Raw genomic sequence first — 21,625 nt, forward strand, 5'->3', positions numbered from 1 at the left:
TTCTTACTCGATACATTCCACCATCTTTCCCCCCCCCCCCGTATTCCCCACATACAATCAACATTTTCATCCACCACTTGATCACGATCACTTTCCTTCATTCACCCATACCGGTACACTCCATCCCAAGGTTGGTCAAATCTTACATTTCAATGTCCACAACCCCTTTCCCCTCCTCCCCTGATTCACTCACACCAGCACACTTCATCCTCAGAATGGTCTCATTCATACACTCATTCAAGCTCACCATCCCCTTCTCCCCCCCCCCCCTCCCCCCCATGTTTTCTCCCCAAAACCCCTCTCTTTTTTCCCCCCCATAAATTAAACCCAACCCCCCCCCCATTGGTTTAACACACCCAAACCCCCTCCCCCCCCACTCTATCCCATACATCTCCCAATCTTTCAATCCCCCCCCTTCCCCAATTATAATTCTACTCACATACACATCACTTACCCTCCTTTCCCCCCCCATCCTTATCCAAACATCTCATTCACATACACATATTTTTGCTTCCCTCACTTTCAACTCTTTTCCCCATACTTTTTCTCCATCCACCTATACAGTGCACTCTCGCCCCCCCATCCTATTCAAACCTTATTTTCAAAGTCACCACATTTGTAACATTTCTCACACATTTAATTCATCTCAACCTATATTCCACAATGTACCCATACATGCATTCCTGCATTCATATTCCCACACGTAATAAATATTTCATCAATACTTATTATATACAGACATGAGAATAAAAGCAATAATCATTATAACCAATCCCCCCGCACAAAAATAGCTGTCTCTATGACACACATGTCACAGCCCTTTATAAGTTCCTATTTTGTATGTAATCATGTCCTATGGAATTTAATACTGTTACTCTAGTCCCAATTTGGTATTTACTCTTCACCAATATGATATAAGTGTTCATATCAGCAATTTCTCACATTCCCCCTTTTTCCAACAATCCAGCCACGGCATTTACCCATTTACACACAGCAGAATAAATCTGGCTGCAATAATCCCAGTTGATACGCCCCCAGACACACCTCCTCACACACCCCAGTGTCTGGTAGGCTGGACATCAACATAAACAAGGCGGCCGTGAGCTCTGGGAGCAGGCGATCAGGTGATCAAGCTCCCAGAGCGAAACGTACGTTCACTTCCGGTCCCGGCGTCCGAACTTCCGGTTGCGCGGACCGCGAACATCGGCTCCACAACCCGGACCCTCCCAGGCTGGAAATCACTACTCATACCCACTGGACGCCTCGGATGTCACACTGCCCACCAATGCATTTAGACATTTGGGCAAAAAGGTTTGAAACTCACACCCAGTGAGGTACCCAGCTAATATCACACCGCAATTGGTTTTCTTATTCTCCACCAGGGGGGTTCGTACATGGGCACAGTACAAGTGTTTTTTTCCACTGTGCCTTCGTAAACTCAGGGACACAGTGGGGATAACATTGTCTCTATACACAGACGGACTATCAGCATGTAGCTGTAAATACCATAAGTGCCTAATACAAGGGGTTATTTGTTTTATCCATTAACTGTCACTGCTATTCTGATATTAAGCGCAACAAATATCATATGTTATCTCTTGAGAAAAGTGATATACTTTCTTCATGCTATTTGAATATACAGCTGTGATGTGATTTTTAGGAATACTCAGTGGAGACACCATCCCCTAGGGATCATTAAGGATAGATCCCTATAAGGGAACAAACAATACCTAATTGAATAAGGTTTATTTATTTATTATTTTTTTCCACTGCATAGCACCATCCTCATCTCCCCTTATGTTTTTAGGGGAGTAATTATCAGTAGAGCGTCTCAGTTATCACATTTGCCTGAAACAACCACACACTGGAATTGATCGCACAAAATTTGAGACTCACTCACCTACGGTCAAACCGCACTGAGTATGCCCAACCTCGTCTGATCTTGGAAGCCATACACTGCAGGGCCTGGTCAGTACCCGGTTGGGAGACCACCAGGGAATACTAGGTACCGTAGGTATTTTATCCTCATATTCATGAGCCGTTCCAGATCTGTGTGCACTTTCGGGTCTTTTGTTTGACTTGGATACTCAGATATGGGATAACTCAACCCCATGGAGCCTATTTACTCCCATTAATATTTGTTCAATTCAGAAACAAAGTAAAAAATTCTTTTTTGATACATAAAGGGAGTAAACATATTTTCGCCCTTATATATAAAAAAATATTTTTTCGCCTAAAATTTGTATTAAACTTTGTTTATTCGCTTCCTCCCTTTTAGTAAGTATATCTCAATAAAAGTTACGTATTAATTCACCCATATCTTCACAATTCATCACATATTTTTCTAAAGCGTGCCCTGGAAAAGACATATAGCAGCTCTTTGTCTTTTGCTCTTTTCTTAAGACCACATTTTCCAGGATACCCATAGACTCTGAACTTGTACGCCAAATAGTCAACAGTGGGAGGTATTTTCGGTATAGGTATACTCGCGGAAGCAAGACCATGTGGGTTGGAAAAGTATCGCCAGGGTATTGTGCTCATATCATCCAGCCCGATACTTGTACTGAGCAGATGGGAGAACTAGGGATTGGGTTTTTCACTTGGAAAGTTTGTTATATGGTAATGTCATATTCTGTCCCCTATGTTCTCCCAGATGATGCCTATTTCATATGTGGGAGGAAGGCGTACAAGTGGCTTGCCCCGAGCTCAGAGGGATTGTGTTATATTGGGAGAGTACTGCCAGAGGTCATGACCATAACCCATGATAAGTAGAAAGATGTTCACCGCAGTGCTCAGGCCCCTTATACTCATACTCACTATGAACACATCATCAAGAGACACCTCATAGATAGGACAGAGCACGCAGCCTCTGATTTGATCCACGAATCCACCGGGATTCAATTCCTTCTCGCATTAGACATCACCCGTACTGCCAGAGGAATTATAAATTATAGCTATATCCATGCGCTAGCGAACTGGATAGATAATATCACTGAGATGTACGACGACACCTTCAGGTATACGGGTAGGGAGTTACAAGCTTACAAGAAGGAACTGATCCAGCACAGGATGGTCCTTAATTATATCGCAGCCGTGACAGGTGGGTACTGTGTTACGCTGGCAACTCAAAATGGGGTGAAGTGCTGTACGTATATTACGAACAGCAGTGATGACCCAACGGAGATTATCGATCAAAAGATGGACGATATCTTACAGTTGAAGTGGGAGTTCAGGAGGAAACACAACCTTACCTTGGCGACTGTGAGTAATGAACTGACTGGCTGGGTCTCATGGTTGAACCCACGAAATTGGTTCTCAGGTTTAGGAGAGTGGGCTCAAAATGTCATTATGAGTGTGGGGAAGTTTCTCCTTTGTGTCCTGGGAGTCGCCATAATTATTGGTTTGATATTTAGGTGTGTTCGAATTCGGAAGCGGCGCAAGCACGGCACAAAGTTGATGAGTCTCAGGAGCAAGGGTACTGTTATAGCAGCCAATTTAATTCATGACCCTTCCATAGAGACAGTGATATGATGAGGATTGCAAATGAATTTCATGGCCTGTTTCGTTCACCTGTTTTTCTTTTGTCTCCCCCTCTGCCCAGATACACCCATCCGGAAAAGACATCAGCCCTACCCAAGAATGTTTATGTAAATGTTTATGTGAATGTATTTTAGATATGTGTCTTATCTTCATCTCTACAACCTCCAGTTAATGGCACACATAGTCGACAGGTGATATCCACATATACTAGCACTCACATTGGTTCCCCCTCCACGTATCATCAACTAAATGTGCACCCCATTTGTTGGAAAAAGAAGCCGAAAAGAGCTCGGTAGTGTTTGTGGGCCCATTTACAGACCCTTAATACGGGATGAGAAGGATTTAATGTATACTTCGCAATACCTCGAAGCTTATTTAGAACATATACGGCACGATGAATACATGCCCCTCAGACATGGATTCATACATACATGCTTTTTACTATCCCACTAGGTCATACATTTTCTACCTACCACTCTCCCCCGACCATCCAAAACTTCTGTAGATATTGTGTAGATCTTTTTCTGTTTAGTGATTAGATAGTGGCAGTTATTGGTGACTGCCAAAGGGTGGACTGTCAAAGTCGAAAAATATTGCAGTACAAACTACACACAGGTGGCCTCCGCGCGTGTACTTGTTCTGCTGTGCGTGCACATATTCGCAATTTGCGTATGGTCGCTCCCGCGGTCGTGCGCATCAGCGCGTGGTATGAGTATTTACGGTAGAGTTTGTGAACGCATGGAAGGCTATCAAAATACATTACATATTTAATCCAAATAGTGCACAATGTACACATAGTCTCCTTGCACCACATCAGAAATTAACATCAGTTTAAATGGTAACAGAACAAAGGGATTCACCTTTACAGGATAGGAGGGGACAGAACAAGGTTACAAGGTGGTGTTTGGTATCCAGCTGTAGGGTATTTTAAGGGAAACATTCCGGTGTTGGTTTGAGGAAGATCGCATGTTCCTGCGGATAGTTATGTGCAGGAGCAGAATATAGATATAAACTGTATTTACTGTACATTATGTATGCGGCAGGAATCCAGAGGAGACCACCCACAAGAGCAGGGAAAATAGACATCGCCCACCTATTCAAACAGACCTATGACCTCTCCTGTACTGTAAATGACCATCCCTGTGTCCAATGGACAAAGAGATTACAGTATTCATTGTGTTACGTTTTGGATGAAGTGAATAAAGAGAGCCTGCAGCAGGCTTGGTCAGACACAAAGCTCACAACGTTATCTATCAGATGGCGGAGGACCGGACCGGGTAGCGCAAACGAATCCACTCACGTATGTAACATTGACTGTAGCCATTTACTCTGTTATATTGTATTGTATTGTATTCTATATATTGTAACCCCCTTTCAGCAATAATCCACTGTGGTGTCGGAACCCAGTGGTTTAACTACAGACTGGTGTCGTGTATTTCTTTCCCTGCTAAGGTTTAAAGTGTAATAGCATCACACTGCATTGCTGCATAAGGTTTAAAGTGTAATAGCATCACACTGCATTGCTGCATAAGGGGGGTCATTCCGAGTTGTTCGCTCGCAAGCTGCTTTTAGCAGCTTTGCACACGCTAAGCCGCCGCCTACTGGGAGTGAATCTTAGCATAGTAAAATTGCCAACGAAAGATTAGCAGAGTTGCGAATAGACACTTCTTAGCAGTTTCTGAGTAGCTCCAGACTTACTCGGCATCTGCGATCAGTTCAGTCAGTTTCGTTCCTAGTTTGACGTCACAAACACACCCAGTGTTCGGCCAGACACTCCTCCGTTTCTCCAGCCACTCCCGCGTTTTTCCCAGAAACGGTAGCGTTTTTTCGCACACACCCATAAAACGGCCTGTTTCCGCCCAGAAACACCCACTTCCTGTCAATCACATTACGATCACCAGAACGAAGAAAAAACCTTGTAATGCCGTGAGTAAAATACCTAACTGCATAGCAAATTTACTTGGCGCAGTCGCACTGCGGACATTGCGCATGCGCATTAGCGACTAATCGCTCCGTTGCGAGAAAAAAATAACGAGCGAACAACTCAGAATGACCCCCAAGGTTTTAAGTGTAATAGCATTGCATTGCATTACTGTAAAGGTTTAAAGTGTATCTCTGGGTGTGTGCGCGCTGTGTGTACTCTGTACCCCCAGCGCGGCGTTTGTACGCTAAGTCCGTACAGTGATACGGGACTCCGTACGCAAACAGTGTATAAAGTACGTAGCGTGTGTACTAGGTTTAGCGGCCGCAGCGGCTCCATGGTAAAGTGTGTTTAGAGTGTATAGAAGGTATAGCTTTTCGTTCCTGTATATAAATCGACATTGTCAAAAAAAAAAAAACCCAAACAACCTTATTCTTCAAGCTGCTAGATGCTCCTTAGCCAGGTGATGGAAACAGCTGACCGCTCCACCCATGCATATGGTTAAAGCAAAAATTTGGTTTGCTGCTAACATGGAGAAAAGTCTTTACACACACCAGCGTGCAAGTCTTTGGCTAAGGAAAATAATTGTTAATAAAAAGGCAAAAGGTTGTGAAATAATTAAAATATTTATTCATATTTCTCATGATATTGTAACATTATCAAAATTATTTATAATTTTACAGTATAACTTAAATTTCAGATTAAATTTGGTTTCCATCAATGCGCCCTCCACTGGCGCGTATCACTGCTTCACATCATTTGGGCATTCAAGACACTAACTATTCTAAGTTATGGCTTCACAGGCCTCGTTCAGACATTCCCATAAGTTTTTAGTATTTGTTGGAGCCATTACACAAACTTTTGTAACTCATCCCAGAGTTTCTGAATGGAATTGAAATCAGGTGACTGAGGCCATGTTCTAGTTTGTAGAACCATCTTCTTCTCTTTTAAAATAATTGATACACAGTTTAGCTGTGTGCTTAGGATCACTATCTAGGTGCATGATGAACCCCTTTCCAGTATTTCGAGTTCCACTTGGTACAGCGTGATGTACTAAAATACTGTGTTGTTTCTTATCCATAGTTGAAGTTATTTGAACTAAATCTCCAACCTTTCCTCCACCAAAACCACCCCAAATCATGACATGACCACCACGTTTAACGGTCTTCTATAATTATCCAACACATGTTCTCAAACCATTCTTCGTACATAGTGACATCTTCTGGTTCCAAAAAGTTAAATTTTGGACTCATCAGTCCAAAATACTTTTTCCCACTGATCAAGTGTCCAACATCGGTGTTCTATGGCCCATGGAAGGTGTTTTACTTTATTCTACAGACCTCTACAATGGTTTTCTGCAAGCTATGCAAACATTCAGACCTACATTATGCAGACATGTTGAACTGTATCAGCCGATACTGGAGTTTTGTCCAATTCTATTTAGTTCTATTTTGATTGCAGTTGCTGGAAGTCTTTAGTTTCACTTACTCATTATGGTAAGGTATTTATCTTCCCTTTTTAATGTACATCTGGGTCATCAAGAATGTTTTTAGTCATGTTTGTACCAGTGTCTTTGTATCGAGCCAATGTATACATTACATTAGACCGTGGAATTAAATTTTTTTTTATCAATTTGTTAACGAGTAGGACTTGTTCAGAAAGAGTTTGAATGTTGCCACGCAAATCAAGTGAATATTCGTGTCTTTCCTTTATTATAAAAAAGGTTATGGTTATTATTAATTTTAACACTGTAAAAAAGGAAACTAAAATAAAAAGATATAAAATATTCAATTAATAAAAAAGAGGATTTTGGTACTTACCAATAAATCTATTTCTCTGAATCCACTCGGGAACACTGGAATTCTAGACAGCTGGGGGGGTGAAGAATGGAGCCGGAGGTTGCACAATATATGTAAGTCAATTGCAATTCACAGCTGGCTCCTCCCCCTTGACGCCCTCTCCCTCCAGTTTGGAAAATTGTACGGAGAGACGGGGGAACATGAAAGAAACAATCAGGAAGGAACCATACACGCCATGGCGTAAAACCTTACTTTTGAAAACTATGAACTTCTTAAGAATAAATCCAGATTTAATAAATTAACAAAAACACACAGGCAGGCAGGACCGAGGCGGGCGTCCAGTGTCCCCGAATGGATTCAGACAAATAGATTTATCGGTAAGTACCAAAATCCTCTTTTCTCGGTCATCCTCTAGGGGACCCTGGAATTATAGACAGCTCAGCTTGGGACGTCCCAAAGAAACTCCCATGGGCGGGAGTGCTGTCTGAAACCTGGAGAACCAACCTGCCAAAAGTAGAATCTTTAAATCGCAAAAGTGTCAAACTTGTAAAAACAAGAAAACGTGTGAGCTGAAGACCACATTGCAGCTCTACAAAGTTGAGCCATAGGGGCTCCTCTGGCAGCTGCCCAAGAAGCTCATACCGACCTGGTGGTGCGAGTCCCTACCCGAAACTGGACGGTCTTACCACTAACCACATAAGCCTGTCTAATTGTGAGTCTCATCCATCTAGACCAGTGGTAGCCAACCCTGGTCCTCGAGAGCTACCAACAGTTCATGTTTTCCAGCTCACATAGCAGGTGCACAGATGTAGTCATTACTGACACATTTTAAAAGATCCACAGTTGGAGCTATTTACTTCACTGTGAGGAGACCTGGAAAATGAGAACTGTTGGTAGCTCTTGAGGACCAGGATTGGCTAACCGAGATCTAGACAAAGTTTGTTTGGTCACCGGCCAACCTCTTTTTGGTCCATTATACAATACAAACAAAACATCAGACCGTCTAAGGGAACTAGTTACCCATACATACACTCAGTGCCCTGACTACATCCAGTGAACGGTCACCATCAGACATCTGAAACGATGGGACCACAATAGGTTGGTTGATGTGAAAACTCGCAACTACCTTGGGTAGAAACTCAGCCTTAGGCCCTCATTCCGAGTTGTTCGCTCGTTAATTTTTTTCGCATCGCAGCGATTTTCCGATAACTACGCATGCGCAATGTTCGCACTGCGGCTGCGCCAAGTAAATTTGCTAAGAAGTTTGGTATTTTACTCACGGCATTACGAGATTTTTTCTTCGTTCTGGTGATCGGAATGTGCGATTGACAGGAAGTGGGTGTTTCTGGGCGGAAACCGGACGTTTTATGGGTGTGTGTGAAGAAACACTGCCGTTTCTGGGAAAAACGCGGGAGTGGCTGGAGAAACGGGGGAGTGTCTGGGCGAACGCTGGGTGTGTTTGTGACGTCAAACCAGGAACGACAAGCACTAAACTGATCGCACTGGAAGAGTAAGTCTCAAGCTACTCAGAAACTGCACAGAAAAATCTTTTCGCAATATTGCGAATCTTTCGTTCGCAAATCTGCTAAGCTAAGATTCACTCCCAGAGGGCGGCGGCTTAGCGTGTGCACTGCTGCGAAAAGCGGCTTGCGAGCGAACAACTCGGAATGAGGGCCTTAGTACGAAGTTCTCTATCCTGATGGAAAACCAAAAAGGGACTCTTGCAAGATAGGGCTCCTAACTCTGAAACCCTCCTTGCCGAAGCCAATGCAAGTAACAAAAAACAGTCTTCCAGGACACATATTTAAGGTCTGCTCTTTCCAAAGGTTCGATCAGGTCAGATCTTACAAATTATAAAACCAGATTTAAATCCCATGGAGCCGTGGGTGGACGAAAGGGTGGTTGAAGCCTCAACACTCCCTGCAAAAATCAATAGAAAAACAATAAGAGGATAGATCAAAGGCGATAACACAATACATTTTGATATACGTCACATGTTAGGATGTCCTTTTGGGTAATCACTCTTTCAATTGTCTCATGATATCCAGATGTCAAACATGAAAAAAGAAGAGATAGTACAATATATGGGTGGTATTGCTTTAAACACTAATTAGACAGCCTATAAGTGTCCAGAAAGCGGAAGCCTAAAGTGCCGGACCCAATTTGATAGTAGATGAGGATAGTATCTCGCCACCACTCTACAGGTATGCGTGGACGTACCGAAACTCACATCAATATAGATAAGAACAAGTGTATAGAGGTATCTTTTAATGCTGTATCCAACGTGATATAAGGCAGAAAGAGAGCTACTCAAAGAGACGTACCCCACTCACTTTGGAGGGGGATTGTTCCCACGTATAAAGGTATCTTTCAAACCGGAATCAGGAATAACATCCACGGTAATTCAAAAGGTTTTATTAAAAGTTCATAAAACAGCAATCTGGTGTTTTTCTATGTGGTTTCCACTCTCTGGTTTGTACAGAACATGCAGGTCAGAAGTAATAGACAAAAAACTGATGTAATCCGGTTTTACACCAGTACTGTCATGTCAGACATACTCCAAAAGTGGTGTCCCATAAAAAAGAGCAAGATAATTAGATAAAAAAATGATGGAAACTCACTACCTGGTTTCATTTTATCTAATTATCTTGCTCTTTTTGGGTCCGGCACTTTAGGCTTCCGTTTTCTGGACACTTATAGGCTGTCTAATTAGTGTTTAAAGCAATACCACCCATATATTGTACTCTCTCTTCTTTTTTCATGTTTGACATCTGGATATCATGAGACAATTGAAAGAGTGATTACCCAAAAGGACATCATAACATGCGACGTATATCAAAATGTATTGTGTTATCGCCTTTGATCTATCCTCTTATTGTTTTTCTATTGATATTGTTTTGATCTGTTATTTGGACAGATCCGTTGAGGATCTAGATTGGGCTGATAACCCCTTGTTGCGCCAGGAATTTACACTACTATGTTTTTACTCCCTGCAAAAATGTCTGTACCTCCTGTAAGGAAGCCAGGTGTTGTTGAAAGAAAATAGAAAGGGCCAAGACCTGTACTTTTAAAGGATCCCAACCTCAAACCTCCTTCCTAACCAGCTTGCAGAAAGCGCAACAATCTGTTATGTCTAAACTGCCTGGGATTCCAACCCCTAGGTTGGCATCAATCCATGTACCTTTTCCAAATTCTATGATAGTAACCGGTTTCCTTGCTGCTAACATTGTAGGAATAGCTGAACTGGGAATACCCTTTTCCCTTAGTATCTTGGTCTCAAGTGCCATGCTGTTAAACAAAGACGGTTCAGATCTGGATGCATGAACGGACCCTGTGACAATAGATTGTCACTCTGCGGCAACCTCCAGGGCTTCTCCGCAAGGAGTCCCCTCAGATCTAAGTACCGAGTTCTGCAAGGCCAGTCCAGAGCTATCAGGATTTCCACGCTCTTTCCTGTTTTACCTTCTTTAACACTCGAGGTAGGAGAGGAAATGGTGGAAAGATGTATACCAGATCGTAAGGCCAGCGAATCGACAGCGCATCCACTGCCTCTGCCGCTGGGTCTCGTGTCCTGGACACATCTCAGAAATTGACAATTGTGTTGGGATGCCATTAGATCCACCTGTGGTAACCCCCACCTTCTTACTACTGTGTTGAAGACTTGGGTGCATGTCTTGGCGGCTGAGATAATCCGCCTCCCAGTTGTCTACTCGGGGAATGAAGACTGCCGACAGAATTATGTCGCACTTTTCTGTCTAGGACAGAATTTTTGTTACTTCTGTTAGGACCATCAGACTCTTCGTTCCACCCTGGCGGTTTACATAGGCCGCCGCTGTGGCATTGTCAGATTGAATTCTCACTAGACTCTCTGCTTGAAGAAGCGCATTGTAAATAGCTGGAAGCTCTAGCACATTTATGGGGAGACTGCTCTCGTACTGGGATCATTTCCCCTGAAACTGGTGTTTGTCCAGTACTGCGCCCCAACCTCTGAGACTTGCATCCGTCGTCAAGATGATCCATCCCAGATTCCAAACCTCTTCCCCATTGCTAAGTTCCTGTAGATCGACCACCAAATCAATGAAATTTTGCTTTGAGGCTACAGGCGAATCTTCCTGTGAAGAAAAAAAATGCATGCCTGCCCCTTGTGAGATCAGGTCCATCTGGAATGTTCTTGAGTGAAGTCTGTAGTACTGAATTGCTTCGAAAGATGCTACCATCTTCCCCAGAAGCCGTATGCAAAGGTATAGAGACACCTTCTGATTCTGTAAGACCTATTGAACCATGTGCCTGATGTCTTGAAGCTTGTCCTCTGGTAAAAAGATGATTAGTTGCGTTGTGTCCAAGTAAGTTGGATTTCTTGAAGTTGATCATCCAGCCGTGTCGAGTCAGGACCTGATGAGTCAATCTTGCATCCCTGATCAAATTCTCCAGAGACAGAGCCTTGATCAAAAGATCATCCAGGTACGGTATTATTGTTACTCCCATAGATCTGAATTTTGCTACCGTGACCGCCATGATCTTTGTGAGGATCCTTGGAGCCGAGGACAGCCTGAACGGTAGCGCTCTGAACTGATAGTGTTCCTTCTCCATCACAGACCTCAGATACGCTTGATGTGGTGTCCAAATTGGAACATGTAGGTACGCGTCCTTTAAGTCCACGGACATCATGAATTCCTCTTGTTCCAACCCTGCTATGACTGACTGTATAAATTTCATCTTGAAACTGTAAAATGTTAGAAATTGGTTTAACACCTTCAGGTTTAGGATGGGTCCATCTGAACCATCTTGTTTGGGTACCACAAAAAGATTTGAATAAAAACCCATTCCTCTTTGCGGTACCGGTACTATTACCTCTGAAAGGATCAAGTTTTGAATAGCTGATTTCAATGCCCTTGCTTTTGAGGGCACTGAGGTAGACCCGTAGTGAAGTATTGACTGTGAAGACGTATGAGATACTCTATTTTGTAACCCTGGGATATAATATTGTTGACCCAGAACTCTGGAGTAGTTTCGGCACAGGCTTCCTGAAACTCTATCAACCGGGCGCCCACCTTGGGAGACCCAATATGAGCTGGGAGACCATCATGCCACTGTTTTTTTCAATGGGCTTAGGCTCCTGCTTTCGGGTTGCCGACTGGGAACTGCCTCTAACTCTGTTTGCACGAGATTGTCCTCCATAGCCTCTACCTCTGGCACAAAAGGACTGAGATCTGAAGGAAGTGAAGGTCGGTCCTGAATAACCTCGTCTGACCATCAGTGCGGATCTAGGATATGAAATAGGCAAATAAGTTGATTTCCCACCCATAGCCTGTGATATCCATTTGTCCGATTCTGGACCAAACAAAGTATCTCCTATGAAGGGAATGGCCTCTACTGCCTTCTTAGAGTCAGAGTCCACTTCCCAATCTCTGAGCCATAAAATACGCCTTGTCAACACTGCTGAAGCTGAAATACGAGACGCTATTCTAGTAGCATCTCTTGCGGCCTGGCAAAGATACGAGGCCGATTCGCGGATATGCTCTGCTAAGCGATAAATCTCTTCCTGGTTACCCTCTTCTCTCACTGCACTGACTATCTGACCAGCCCAAGCCACCACAGCCTTACTGACCCAGGCACTTACCAGCATTGGTCTGTGTGATGCTCCAGCTGCCAATAAGATGGACTTAAGCGCCATGTCCAGCTTGCGGTCTGAAGCATCCTTTACTGTAGTAACGTTAGGTATAGGTAAGATAGTCTTTTTTGACAATCTAGCTAACGATGCATCCACATTAGGTGGGGTCTCCCATTTAGTCATAACCCCTTTAGGTAGGGGATTTTTAACGGAATATTTCTTTGGCAATTGGAAATGCTTATCTGGCTGTTTCCAGGCTTGACTCATCTGTTCTTGCAGCGTCTTAGGAATGGGGAATACTGCCGTCTGTGGCTTTTGACACTCAAACAGCTCAAACTCCTCAAGTTCCTTGACTTCAGCCTCTCTGAAATTAAGGACCTGTTTCACTGCCTCAATAAGGGATTCTAACCCCTTCACCTCTGAATCTTCCTCTGTAGGGGAAATCCCAATAATCTCCTCCCCCGACTCCCTGTCGTCATCATCTACCACGATACCCTCTTCTTCCTCTGACTCCTCCTGCCAAACCTGAAGGGGTCTTTTAACAGACCTTTGGACAGGTTTTTCTACCTGTGTGGGAGGGATAAGTGTGATCATAAATTCCTCCATGGTTTTAGAGATTCCCGCAGCCCATTCAAAATGTTGCTTGCAAGACTCCACCATCTCTCTGGATAAATCTGCCAAGGCATTTTCCCACAAACTAGATGAACTACTGATCCCTGCCTGAGCCTCTGATCCTAAACATGTGTCGCACACCCCGGAGCTGCCAACACTTGTGCTCTTTTTTTTTCACATTTAGAACAAATCTCTTTGTGGGTTTGGGTGGTGGTTTAGAAGCCATGTTTTGAGTACATGTTCACCCACACAAACGCCACAATGAACAGTTCTGTCACTCTATTGCATAGCTTCTCAAACTCGGTCCTCAGGACCCCACACAGTGCATGTTTTGCAGGTCTCCTCACAGAATCACAAGTGAAATAATTAGCTCCACCTGTGGACCTTTTAAAATGTGTCAGTGACTAATTAATACACCTGTGCACCTGCAGGGTTACCTGCAAAACATGCACTGTGTGGGGTCCTGAGGACAGAGTTTGAGAACCTGTGCTCTATTGAATTAGACAAGAGATCGACTGTAGGGAGAAAGGAGCAATGAAACAACTGGGAAGTGCATAGCTGGTCTCAGGCAACAGTTAATCAGTATATTACTGATGTTTCCCTTCACAGGACCTGTCAACAGAGTCCTGTGAGAGATCGTATAATCTACCAATGGAAAAAAGAATCAGTGAGCTGTTTCCTCCCCCCCTTCCCGCCCGCGGCTGAGCGCGCCTAAAAAAGAAACTAAAATGGCCGCCAATTCAATTTTTGACACACTTCAGTGTAAGGATAGCCTGAGGGACGCGCTCCTTCACCACAGCTCCCTTCGGCTACCTTCTACACATCGCTGAGCCGCTAATAAAAACCTCTGATTAGCGCCTCCTTCAGCGGCTTTCCCGGCGCTGTGTACCTCAGAGCAGGACACACGCTGCCGCCCTCTGGATCTCCGCAGCTCCGACGGCTACCGCCTGACCGGAGACGCTGCACTAACCCGGGCAATTCCGCTGCACCAGCACTAAATCCGCTATGCTCAGGGTGCCCCTGTCACTACAGGGGAAGGGGGAGGAAATACATTACTCACTGTGCTCCTTCTGTGATCAGCGGATCCTTTTCGATAGGATCTTTATCACCAGTACTCAAGGGAGTAACTTGTAACACTGTGGTCCCTCCCTTTGATGGGTGGGAGTAGGTCACCGCAAAATTAAATAAAAAGAAAAATTCTCTTCACTCATGTGCTTCTTCCTCAGTAGCACAATTGATCAAACTGGAGGGAGAGGGGCGTGAAGGGGGAGGAGCCAGCTGTGCACTGCAATTAATTTACATATATTGTGCCACCTCCGGTCTCCATTCTTCACACCCCAGCTGTCTAGAATTCCAGTGTCCCCTAATGGACGACAGAGAAATATATTTTATATTAAAAAAAAACTATTATTGAGTAAGTTAATCAACATACCAACCAGATGTACTAAGGACTAGCTCTAAATGATGTACTTTACCATATCAATAAACTCTTGGGACTGCAATGAAAATGAAATACGCTTGCTGCTTGCAAACAATATATTAAATTAAGTAAAGTACATTTGAAGTAAAGTCCTAAAGTCTCGTTTCTAATCATGGTGATGATTTTAGGAAGCAATTAAAGATGATAGAGCAGGTCCGCAGACCCGCCTGGCACTGCTATACAGTCTTAGTTCTCCAGCTCCCCAGAAGCACTGTGGCAGAGTCCCCAGGTCATCGCAATCAGTGCACATGTTCCAGGCCTCACCGTCCAAGGCATGTTAGATGCGTTTAGTCACTAATGACTTCATCAGTGGGTGTGAGATAGATATATATATATATATATATATATATATATATATATATATATATATATATATATATATATATATATATATATATATATATATATATCCAACTGTCCCAAATATGCAGCGGCACTCAGAGACTCAAAGTAGGTGAAAAAAACGTGCAGAATTTATTCCATGTTACAAATTATTCAGGCCAACGTTTCGGGGCACATCCGCCCCTTTGTCAAGGTGAACCACAAGTGAGAAATAAACAAAATACAGTACCTTATATGTGTAGTGAGGAAGACCCGCTGGCGGGAAGCATCGTGGCTGCCGGTGGACTGTGCGTCTCACCCGGTCGTCTCATGTGTGGTGACGTCATCAGTGCGCCGCGCGGCTCTTCCCCGAGAATCGTCAGCCCTCTGTGTTGTCAAGGAAACCAGGACGCCTTCGTGTTCTCTGCCTCCAACACGTTGCGTTCCCATGGTAACCCGACTTAGCACCGGGGACTGGCTTCCGGGTTGTTCGCCGCTTGCGCTGCACTGATGTGTTAGTGAGAAGGGTTGTGCTCAGAGCAGGCTCTGTGTGTAGTGCTGAGCCTGATATACACTGGAACTCTGTCCTGCTTCGTCATATCATAAACAAACAAAGATAACCAGCAAACTGTAAAAAGATTCAATCACTGCCAATTGCTCCCCAGATAAAACTACTCAATCTGATAAGCACACGTTAGATCCTAATAACATGGGGCTGGACTGTTGTACATCAGGGGTGGTGGTACTGACAGTCTACAGTACATTCCATAATATCATCTCATTGAGGCCCTTTGGTCTTATAGTGTCCAGTTTGTACATCCATCTGGCCTCCATGCGTATAAGTTGACCATGTCTGTCTCCCCCCTCTGATCCTTCTGGGGACATGATCGATGATGGAAAAGTTCATATCCTTCAGTACGTGTCCCATCTCCTTAAAATGTTTCGCCACTGGCTGGTCCGTGGCTTTCCCAGTTAGTGCAGCTTTGATTGAAGATTTGTGCATGGCAAAACGCTCTCTAAAGGTGCGTATAGTTTTGCCCACGTATTGGAGCTGGCATGGGCACGTTATTACGTATACTACGTACGTTGTTGTGCAAGAGAGGACATGGTTAATCTTGAAAGATTTTCCTGAAGAGCATGCAGTGAATGTATTACCCGGACTCATGTACTTGCACGTATCGCACCCCAGGCATTTATAACAGCCAGGGGCCTTGGTGAGAAACGTGGTTACTGGCGTTGTTCTGTCGAACCCCGTGATGTCCGTATGTACCACCATGTCCTTAATGTTCTTACTACGAGTATAACATGCCAGTGGTTTCTTCTGCCGTAATGTGGACAAATTCTTGTCCGTTGCAACAATGGGCCAAAGGGCCTTAAGTGCTCTGGGAACCACCGGACTCGACGTGTTGTATTTAGTGACAAACGGTATGACTTGGGTATTCTCTCTGTCCCGTTGTTCCAATAACCTTGTTCTAGGTAACTCAGCGACTGCCCGTTTGCATTCTAATAACTCTCTTCTGTCATATCCTCTCTCCACAAAGCGTGTCACCACTTTGTCTAAAGCACACTCAACCTTAGATGTTTCACTGGTAATTCTGGCTGCTCTGATAAGTTGCGACTTGGGCAGCCCTTTCTTTAGAGCCCTGGGGTGATGGCTGTTACTTCTTAATAGTGTGTTTTTGTCTGTAGGTTTGTAGTACACCTCCGTACTGATCTTGTTCCCTTTGATAGATACCCAGACGTCCAAATAATTGAGGGCCTCATGACTGCTTTGTGTCGTAACCCTGATGGGTGAGTCCCTGCTATTGATGGCGGTAATAAGCTCGTTCAACTGCTCCGGGCTCCCAGTCCATAGGATAAACACATCGTCTATGTACCTACAGTACTTAATGATGTGTTTGGCAGCCTCCCGGTTGTTGAAGAACATCTCCCGCTCCTCCTGCAGCATGAACACGTTTGCAAATGATGGCGATACACTACTCCCCATCGCACACCCACTTGTTTGGCGAAAAAACTTGCCATCGAACAAAAAGTAGTTCCTTGTGAGTGTCAATTCTAGCAGTCTGAGGAAAAGGTCCATATTAAACGTGTCCATCTTGGTTTTGGTTAGAAACTCTTTCATTGCTGTCATGCCATGAGCTTGGGGGATGCAGGTATATAGACTACAGATGTCAATGGTACATAACATGGACCCCGCTGGTATTTCTGTGACTGAATTTAGCATATTCAGGAATGTGGTAGTGTCCTTGATGAAACCCCTCTGCAGACACAGAGGCTTATAGTTTCACAGAGGCGGATGCCGAGAGGCTGTACTTTACGGAAAATCTGGCCGACTCAGAAGAACAGTTTACCATCAATGACGTATATCATCAGCTAAACAAGCTCAAACGCCGGGAATGTGACTACCTCATGCATGGGATTTCATTATCCAATTATCACAAGGAGAAAAGGATTCCCCGTGGGTTTCGTGTCCGCAACGTCCCCACAATAGGCAGATTCAATGCGGAGTTCTGTAACCGATGGATTGGCATTCTGAATAAGTGTAGCCTAGACTTGATGTTACTGGTGGTGGAAGAAGCCGCCCGGGAACTCAAAATCACAAGGGACAAAATACATCAACTAGAGTCAGCACACAAAACACTGCTTCAGATGGATAGCAGTCAGGCCCTTATCCTGAAATTACAGCAACAGAATGAGGCGTACAAAAAAGAGCTTATCAGATTCAAGCGTAACAAAGCTTTAATAGTGAAAGAGGATTATGAGACCAACAAGGTCTATCGCTGGGTGTCTGGAGGCGAGCCCGGGAACCACAAGCCGTACAACTATAGGGCCAAACACAGTTGGCGAAAGCGAAGAGAGGAGAATAGTGCTGAATTAGCAACATCTAATAGTGACAGCGAATTTGCGGTGAATGATTCTGAAGGTCCAACAGACAACGCTAGCATCCCTTTAGGGAACTCCCCTGCGGTGGCCGCAGAAGTTATAACAAAAACAAGAGGTCGCCCACCCGCAGGGGCAAGCAGAACACCAGGATCCAGAAGCGCACCTTCCAGAAAGAAGATCTAATCTACAATCTGTCGGACCGGCACTTAAGTGATATCGAAATAAAAGCACTAAGTAACGGCCTCTCATTTATACCAACCAATAGATATGACCAACTGACATGGCAAACGGATCTGCATAAATTTTCCCGAAAACTCCGTTTACAAGAATTTTTCCAAACGCAACCACCGCCCACAACCACGGACCCTCATCAGGCCTTCATAAGTTCTCTACACAAATCCAAGTTTGATCCCATATCCCATAACCCTTCCATCAAGACATTCTCCCGGCTCTTGGATGAGTCTGTTTCCAAATATTCTGCAGCCACTTCAAATATACATCATAATCTGCCCAAGGCGGAATTCCTAGCATTGAAACAACTGGGGGCATACAGGGACATCGTGATCCGCCCCGCTGACAAAGGGGGCGGGATCGTAGTCATGAATCTGGCGGACTACAAATCCGAAATATACAGCCAGCTTGCGGACAGTCTGGTCTATCAGCAGCTGGACACGGATCCCACCATGAAATTCAAGGAGGAGTTGGATGGCATCTTGGACCATGCATATCAGTCCAACGAGATTACCGGTAAACTCTGTGCGGCATTGAAACAGGAATTTCCGGTGGTACCAGTACTATTTACGGTACCAAAAATACACAAGAACTCATTAAAACCACCGGGGAGACCAATCATATCTGCACAAGGAGCACTTTACCAACCGGTGTCTATGTTTCTAGACAGCATCCTCCAGCCCTTGATTGCACAGCAGAGGGGTTTCATCAAGGACACTACCACATTCCTGAATATGCTAAATTCAGTCACAGAAATACCAGCGGGGTCCATGTTATGTACCATTGACATCTGTAGTCTATATACCTGCATCCCCCAAGCTCATGGCATGACAGCAATGAAAGAGTTTCTAACCAAAACCAAGATGGACACGTTTAATATGGACCTTTTCCTCAGACTGCTAGAATTGACACTCACAAGGAACTACTTTTTGTTCGATGGCAAGTTTTTTCGCCAAACAAGTGGGTGTGCGATGGGGAGTAGTGTATCGCCATCATTTGCAAACGTGTTCATGCTGCAGGAGGAGCGGGAGATGTTCTTCAACAACCGGGAGGCTGCCAAACACATCATTAAGTACTGTAGGTACATAGACGATGTGTTTATCCTATGGACTGGGAGCCCGGAGCAGTTGAACAAGCTTATTACCGCCATCAATAGCAGGGACTCACCCATCAGGGTTACGACACAAAGCAGTCATGAGGCCCTCAATTATTTGGACGTCTGGGTATCTATCAAAGGGAACAAGATCAGTACGGAGGTGTACTACAAACCTACAGACAAAAACACACTATTAAGAAGTAACAGCCATCACCCCAGGGCTCTAAAGAAAGGGCTGCCCAAGTCGCAACTTATCAGAGCAGCCAGAATTACCAGTGAAACATCTAAGGTTGAGTGTGCTTTAGACAAAGTGGTGACACGCTTTGTGGAGAGAAGATATGACAGAAGAGAGTTATTAGAATGCAAACGGGCAGTCGCTGAGTTACCTAGAACAAGGTAACTAGCTGGTCAGTGAGGACAGGAGCACACAGCTGATCAGGAGAGTGCTACAACGTGGCGCTCCCTGATTGGCTGAAGAAACCCACTTAGACAGAAGTCAAAGTGGGTTTCTGGCATTCGTGGAAAGGTGACCCATGTGCAAACATGGGTCCACTTTCAGTTCGTGGTCGGGACACCGTTTTGTTATTTTTTTCAAGTACGTGGATTACCCCTGGATTTCCCGAGGAGCCTGGACCCCTGGATCTCGTGAGTATAATTTCTTCAACAGGTACCCCTTGGATTCTACTGGAGAAGAGGACCGACCTGCGTGGGAACTTAAGGTAAGTATGTATGTATGTGTGTATGTATGTATGTAATAAAATTATACTTTCACGGTGTGTGTCTTGTCTTTTTTTGGGTATTTTTTTAGTAGTAGTACTACAGGTACCAGCGGGCCCGTTTTTCCGTCGCATGCTGGTACTTGTGGTTCTCCAAGTACCAGCATGCGGGGGAGGCTTGCTGGGCCTTGTAGTACTGCTACTAAAAACAATATCTTTTCTTTTACAACAAAGGCTATCAGCCTCCCCATCCGCAGCCCATTGGATGGGGGGGGACAGCCTCGGGCTTCACCCCTGGCCCTTGGGTGGCTGGGGGGGGGGGACCCCTTGATTGAAGGGGTCCCCACTCCCCCAGGGTACCCCGGCCAGGGGTGACTAGATGGATTTTTGATGCCACGGCCGCAGGGCACTATATAAAAGTGACCCCCGGCTGTGGCATTATCTGTCCAGCTAGTGGAGCCCGGTGCTGGTTTTAAAAATACGGGGGACCCCTACTCTTTTTGTCCCCCGTATTTTTGGAACCAGGACCAGGCGCAGAGCCCGATGCTGGTTGCTTAAATATGGGGGAACCCCTGTCATTTTTTTTCCCATATTTCGGCAACCAGGATCGGCTCAAAGAGCCCGAGGCTGGTTATGCTTAGGAGGGGGGACCCCACGCAATTTTTTTTAAAAATTTTACAGTGTTTAATTAAAAAAAAAAAAAAAAATAGAACCCCAGCACGGATCACACAGATCCGGCCGAGATTAATTGTAAAAAAGTCGGCAGTGTTTTGCTAATCACTGCCGTAAAAAACACAAAAAAAACACGAATGACATCGACATCGGAAGAAAAGAAAAACCCGAATACGACAGCTTAGTAAATCCATCGTAACAAATTCAAAAAGTTGCAGTTTTACACTTTCGATGTCATTCGTGATTGAACTTTGACCTGAAACGGGAAAATACGAATCTTAGTAAATTTACCCCATTCTGTCAAGTAGATGTTGCTGTAGACTGCTTGGAATAGGTCAACTTTAATTACAGGTAGCCCGTTTATATAGGAGGCTTGTTAACTTGTGAACAAATATAGGTCTCCTCTGACCTCATTTTTAAAATTAACATATATCCTGTAGACGGTATTAATAACACCGAAACGTTGATAGACTGCTGCACCGAGTTGCTTCTTTATTGCGTGTGAGAGTGCTGCATGCATATATATATATACATATATATATATATATATATATATATATATATACACACACACACACATACATATATACATACACACACACTATTTTTCTAATTTCTTGAATACTTTTTTTATAGTCTTTTTTTCACTTTTTGCGGTGCACTCTTATTGTATTAACCTACTCCTTAGACTTGCTTTTGGATATGTGTTTGCAATAAAAAATTATTCATGAAAAAAGCAAGGT

General features: G+C 44.2%; 1 protein-coding gene and 1 pseudogene across 5 annotated transcripts in view; one reads left to right on the top strand and one right to left on the bottom strand.

The window, feature by feature from the left end:
* Positions 1–21,625, bottom strand: part of LOC134983950 (gastrula zinc finger protein XlCGF57.1-like) — a 340,397-nt gene that overhangs the window by 287,112 nt on the left and 31,660 nt on the right. The window lies entirely within an intron of this gene.
* On the top strand, positions 1,899–2,017 carry LOC134984015 (5S ribosomal RNA; annotated as a pseudogene).

Source organism: Pseudophryne corroboree, assembly GCF_028390025.1.
Source record: "Pseudophryne corroboree isolate aPseCor3 chromosome 3 unlocalized genomic scaffold, aPseCor3.hap2 SUPER_3_unloc_3, whole genome shotgun sequence".
Lineage (NCBI taxonomy): Eukaryota > Metazoa > Chordata > Amphibia > Anura > Myobatrachidae > Pseudophryne > Pseudophryne corroboree.